Source organism: Pinus tabuliformis, chromosome 1_1 (assembly GCF_031772625.1).
Source record: "Pinus tabuliformis cultivar Carrire ecotype Pingquan chromosome 1_1, CPIR1, whole genome shotgun sequence".
Classification (NCBI taxonomy): Eukaryota; Viridiplantae; Streptophyta; class Pinopsida; order Pinales; family Pinaceae; genus Pinus; species Pinus tabuliformis.
This window is the reverse complement of record NC_142297.1, coordinates 778664670-778671865: the sequence shown is the minus strand read 5'-3', so window position 1 is coordinate 778671865 and position 7196 is coordinate 778664670.

Sequence of the window (7196 nt, the reverse complement as noted above, 5' to 3'; positions counted from 1 at the left end):
CTTGATGGTGAAAATATTCAATCTTGAGTTGGAAGACGATTACCACTTGGCCCTAGCCTCTGAAATCATATCCATCATGCATGATGTAGATGCAATTGGAGTTAATATGGACATTCCTCTCACAACCTTTGTCCAGGCCTACATACTTTAATTATCTTGAATCTTTAAAATCTAGCTAACAAGTCAAATCCATTAGTTTTGACACCCTACTGGAAAAGTTTGTAGAATAAGAGAAATATTTCGAGAAGAGGGAAACAAAAACTCATTCCCCTGAAGAAGCGGTGTGCCTTAATCAAAAAGGGAAGAATTAGTCAGATGACTCTCCTAAAAGTAGTGGCTGAAGAAGAGGATGTGGAAGAAATAATTTCAAAGGAGGGGATAAACACCATCAAGGAGAAAAATATGATATTCACTGCATTATGTGAGAAAGAGATGGAAATGATGCAACAACATGCAGAAATATTATATTTATCTATGGTGAATATTATTGGAGACTTATCTATAATGAATCTTTGTGGTGAATTAATTTTATCTGCGGTCAATATTTTAGGTGTCATGAACATTTATCTAGTCAAGTATATATTACATGGTCTACAACATTACACTTCCATTAACTTCACAACAATATACTTGTAAGAACTCTATGAAAATATATTCAACTTCTCATAGCCCAGGTACATTACTTCCTTGTACTTATTTTCTTTCTTCTTACATTTTATTTTGTTTTTATATTTTTATTTTAACTTATGGGAAATTCACCACATATTGCAAAACCTCAATTGAGCAAGTGGAGGCCTTGAATATTCACCCTAGAAAGTCTTTATGATTGTTGGAACGTAGAGGGAAGACCTAGTTTTGGAATGAATTAGCCAATAAAAGTCCTCAGACACTGACCCTTTTTGCAACACTAATGATCATGTGAAGTGTCACCCGAGGCATCTTATGAGGGACTACAAGAACATAGACACTTTTGCAGTGATTAAGGAGACATAGAGCCTACACTACCACTATTATATTAAACATATCATTATCTTTTTTATTCATGAAAATAAATGAAGGTATAGACTTGTTCTGTGCAGTAAATCCATCCTTAACAAATATTCAACAAAATCATAACAAAGAAAAAAAAATTCACATGATGCATGAAAACACATAAATTAATCCAAAAATAGATACTTTTATTATCACTAGAAATTCTTCATTACATTCCAACAGTTGTGGCTTACAATCCTAAGAAATTTGATTATTATAATACGAGATTGTATCTCAGAACAATACACTCTCAAGTGCTCAATCTCATCTACCCTTTATTAACTACTACTTATGCTATTTTAATTTCTACATTTAGGCGCAATCCGACCCAAAAAATGTCATTCTATCATAAGTAGTAAATATTACCATGTGAAAAATCCTACAAAATAATCCTAAAGGGTTTTCCTATTTTTTGCGCGTTGACCCTTGGCCGACCTTTCTGCACGGTCCTCCAAAATTTGTTCTCAAAACATTGCTCCAACAGGCCCCCAAAACTCACCTATGGCCCATCCTCAAGCCACTCTTAGTCTTTATATTAGGCTACCAAGGGCATTGTTTCCTTTGCCTATATAATGAATGTCTCCAACCTTTATTTTATTGTAGTGACCCTTTCTTACTTCCTCTACTTGTCCTCGAATCTGATCTGCTACCTCAACTATCATGGGGGTCTTCAACTTTTTTTTATTGTCGTATGATGCTTGTTGACCATTTGTTATGAAGTCTGAATCTTATCTATAACTTTGAATGCCTCTTCCTACAAGGTCTCAAATTTTTGTGATAATTTTTGCGACTCAATTCTCATGTTATTTAGTTATTTTACTAGTTGTTATCTTTCCAACATGGTTTCCCTATGCTCAGTGGGTAGTAAGTTTCTCAAGTTGTCATGGATCTTCTGAACTTTCTTCTGTGTGGTTTGGATCATTGAGTTCTTCATTATCCATAATCATTGTCCACACCTGTAGTCCTTTCTCATGTAATTTGTTGCATTATGTGCGCAATTCTCTTATTTTTTTATAATCAATATGGTTATCTATCTCTTTTCTTTATTCTCTTTATCTCTAGGTGGGATAGTGGGTTTTGTTTATGATTCTAACTCCACCACCTTTTCCTTGAGACCCTCAATGGACTCACCGATCTTTATTACCTTCGCTTCTATCTCTAGGTATGTCTTTATTGGTGCCTCATGGAGGTTGTCACTAGACCTCCTCTATTTCTTTTCTCAACTTTTCTTCTCTCTGGCCTACTTGCTTCTTCTCTATGAATAGTTTCCTTTTCTTTTCCTGTAGCATGTGTCATGTTGTTGAAAACTATTCCAACTCTATTGTGGTTGTTGTTGCGTGAAGTCGTATCTCTTGAGTAATATTGAACTGTAATTGATGTAGATTGTCTAACTATGAGAAGATCGAGCCTACATGGATTAGTTATTCTACTTGTCGTTGTATCTCCTAGGTGGGAAATCCCATTACCCTTGGTGATATCTAAGTGCATAGTTCTCTCCTGATGTCAAAGGTTTTGATTATGTTGGCCTTGGTTCTATTATTTGGGGGTGCTTTATGCCTCAGTATGCTCTAGCCCTCTAGGATGCATTATGGATATTCTACTAGATTGTAATAATTGTCACAACTACTTCAGTTGTTCTTATATCTTGGTGACTCTCTCCAATACTTCTTCAACGTTTTCCTTCACTTGGTTCTTGATTTTTTAAAAGTCGTCATCAAACAACGATTAGATTTGAGTGAATCATGGCTTAGTGTCTTTTTTCTTTTGTCATGCGTGAGAGGTCCCTTCTTCTACTATTTTTGATTTGCTTCCTCTTCTCCCCAGCCTTCATAGTATCTTCTTCATGAGTGTCTCCCATGCCATTCCCCTGATTTATTTGTTGCACAGACTTGTGAGCTAATTTTTCCCTACTACTTTCTGTGTTTTATGGCTCCTCTATCTATGTTAATAGTACCTTCCATTCTGTGTGCCAATCACTAACTATATTATTGGTTCCAGTCTCCCTTTTAGCCTATAATGACTTTGAAACCATTGTTGCACCAGCTCTCTTCACCATTATATATACATGAAGTGCATGGTTGCTTTAAAGCACGCAATACCATTATATGCTTTAGGAATCTGGGGTTGCATGTGCATGACTCTTTCAATTATTTATTAAACCACTTCCTTATACACATAAAAGATAACATTATTATCTTGGTGCATATTTTTATTCGCGGTATTCCATAAGGAGGCACACTAAGATGCCAAGAATGATTTTTCTATCATATATGGGAATTTCATCTCCTTAAGTTCCTTCCATGTGATGAGCATGATTAAGATTAGGAGCCATGCATAGTGGAACTCTGCATTTTTATGGCATGCTTCCTCACAATCAATTAAAAACTTATTAATTAAAATCATGGCCTAGTTCATTTGGACCCCAGCTACACACTTTGTTATCATCACTATTAATCCTAGTGGGACCTAATCCTTACGGTATTTTTGCAGCAACTTGCATGCCATACCTACGTCACAAATATAATTTCATCTTCATTTATACTTGGAATGTCAAATATGCATACATCCCTATGTGTGCCATACTTTTCCTTGACTTCCTCTGTGAGTGCTTTTTCTCTGCTTTTATCGATGTATGGTTTTGGGTCTTCTTCTAGTGTAGGCAACCATTCAATCATAGAAATAAAGCTATTGTCTATGGACATCGATTGATCTAGCCATAGGAACCCTCCATGGACATAACTTAATATATATTTTACACATATATTGATTCATGTGTTTCTTCCAGAATGCAATATTTCTAGAAACTTTAGGATACTTGATCGTTTCGGGCCGCACATCCACTCCTTTAGTTCTATTTTGATGACCATGTCATCTAGACTTGTGACTCTATAGAGGTATCCATCCAATGAAATCTCTGGAAATTTCTTTATATCTGATCCAGCTAGATCTAGGAAAACTGATAAATAAAAGTTCTTGGATCGTATAAAAATTGGGACTAGATTGAAGAGATCACTGCAAGCTTTCCAACGGTGCAAACGATGACTCAATCTGAGTTCATATGTTAAAGTTATGTTCAACCAAAGTTTCATTCAAACTGGGAAAAAATAAAAGTGAAAGTAAACCTTTTTCCACATGGAAGGTTGTACATATGACACATGGCAGTGAAGTCAGTAGGCTTGGTGGGACCCATAGAGTTGATGTGGTAGCCTAGTAAGTAAACCAGGTGGATCCACAAGAAGGTGACAAGGCAACACCACAAGTTGTCTCATTGTAAGTAGGTGGCAGAGGTGGCATATGATGTGGACCATTGAGGGCCTGCCACATGGAACCTCAAATTAGTCCCAAGTGGCCTTGGGATGATGCAATCTCAATTTTTTCTTATTCTCGTGGTTTTGGGAGTCATTACAATGTGGACATACATTTACCATATATTATATGATTTGAAAACTATAATAAAACCAAAATTGGGCTTTAAAACTATATTAAAGAAAAATTGGGAGTCCATGGGTTTTGAACCTAAAACCTTCCTAGCGACAAGTAACTTAATATGAATATGAAAACCATTGTACTAACCACACACTTTTTATTATTCACCCTCACACTTTTTTATAAAATTTTATTCAAATGGTTCAAAGTGAACCATGGAGAATGCATGAGAGAAGAGGGTGCATGCAAGCTAATGCATGCAGGAATCATGAGAATATTCTAGGAATACTCCCAAAGAATATATTAGAGAATATTCCCATAATATTCCTAGTATATTCCATTTTGATGTTGTGAGGAATCTAAAAGATTCCTTAAGGGGCCAGAATTGAAAGTGGCGGAATGTGGTGAAGTTTATACTCATTTTAATCAGAATTCTGCAAGGATCGCAATGGTGGTGTCAGTTTTTGCATTTGGGTAGTGGAATTCAAGGGTCATGGAAAAAACTCGCCCTTCATCATTGATTGTTGGGCACAAAGTTTGAGATAACAATGCACCTGATAGAAGTAGGTCATGTTTACAGTCAAAAGTCTCAAGAGGATGAGACAAACCTACTAGGGTTGTGATTGTTGTGATTTGAGCAACCGAATTTCAACTCACTCCCAGGATTGGAGGTATAATGATGTATTTTACCATGTACTTTCCTTACTTTTGATGAGATGAATGAAGCGGCCTCCCCACTATTGAAGCAGAGATCAGAGGCGTATCCCACACTAGATGAACTATGCTATCAAAATTTTGTGTGCATTGTCTTATGATCTCCTTTATGTTGCCTCTTATTTAAGTGTTCGCATACATGGTTTTTACATACTCTTTCATGCAGTTCTACTAACATCAACCGAAGAAAATATCTTGGCTAATTTCCGTAAATTAGAAATTCCATGATCAATTTTTGTATCAAAGCAATCTTCTTGGTTATGTGAATTGTGAGTGTGAACGATAACCAGAGATTAGACATGTTACAAAAGGAAGGAAAATGGAGAATGAAAAAGCTTTCCATCAAGCCTTCTATAGGACAGAAAACACATTAGATAAACTGTTTGCAGATTATGAGAAGAGATTGGCAAAGAAGGAAAAGACGAGGAATGCTTTGGTAAATGAAGGAGAACCTCCATTTCCATATTCAAGTGAATATTCTTCTTCTTCATCTTCTTCTCATCATTCAAATGAAGAGATCAGCCAGATCCTTCAAGCAAAGAATGTTGAATTGAGGAGACTTATACAAGAAATAGAAGAGGAGAAGCAGAGATTATAGCTATAGCTACAAAACATGGAAGAGGCCTTGGAAAAGTTGAAGTGCAACGAAGGCTTAGCGAAGCCATCATCACCTGCTTCATAATAGACAACTGCGGTAAATAGTGATTCTTCAGTTTCATGTTCTCATTATGATAACGATTTTGGTTTGAATCTCATGAAGAAGATGGAATATGAAGCCAAGGGCCTAGGATTTAATGGCCAAGACATTATGAATCTCATCCAAGAGGTGGAATTTCCATGACATGAAAGATTGGGCTATGTCAGAAAGGAAGAGATGAGAGAGTCTTCCAGAAACAAGTCCTAGATAGTGAAAAGCACATCACACCATTCCAACAATTGTGATTGTATACCATCTCCAAAATGAGGTGAACATTTCAATGGAAGGGTTAATGCAAAATCTCCTCGCTAGACTTGCACCAGAGACAGTCATTTGAGGAAGGTTATGTTGACCAGGGAGGAGTCACGACATAAGGATCCATCTCCACATCAGGGGAGAAATAAGCTTCGGAAAGTATGGAGGAAGAAGAACCATTGTAGCCATTGCCACGAGAAAGGACGCGAAAGAGATACCTGTTGGGATCTCCATCCAGAGTTGGAAGCCTTTTTAGGTAGTTAGCAATAGCTACCATTGTAAATCACATGTTGTGAAATGTTTGTAAAAGTGATGAATGTATAACATCACTTGTATACGCCACATAGTGATAATTTTTCCTTTTAGATGGATAGCATGGGGTATGGTTTATTATGTAAACTTGACCATGAGTATGTTATAAGCTCTTCACAAGTATGGTCTTGTTTGGAATCTTGCAATTTGAACACGAATTTGCAACTACATATTTTCATATGGATACAGGTGTCAGTTTGTTCAACACTTCAGATTCTAAAGTACAAAGGTGAAGGAGAAGAAAGTGTGGCTTTTCAGAGACATTTTTTATGCAAATCAGATTGCAATATTATTTATACTTTTGGAGGAAAAAAATACTTTTGATGCAGAGGAATGATATAGGTGGCTCCAGGAAACCTAAAAAAAAATTCCTTCGATCACAAAAAAACCATGACTAGATTGAAGAGCTCATTTCAAGCTTTCCAACGGCATAAACATGAACTCATTCAAAGTTTGTGTGCGAAAGTTATGCCTTGTCAAAGCTTCAATAAAACTGGGCAAAAGTTAAAGGCAAAGTCAACCTTTTTCCACGTGGCAGAAAAGTTAACAAGCCTGGTGCGACCCATAGAGATAATGCGGTGGCCCAGTCAGCGAACCAAGTGGAACCACAAGCAAGTGATGTGGCAACACCACAAGTCGACACATGGCAAGTAGGTGGTGGAGGTGGCATATAATGTGGACCAATGAGAGCATGCTACGTGAGGCTCAATCACATGGTGCCACATGACACCTCAAATTAGGCCCAAGTGGCCTTGGATGG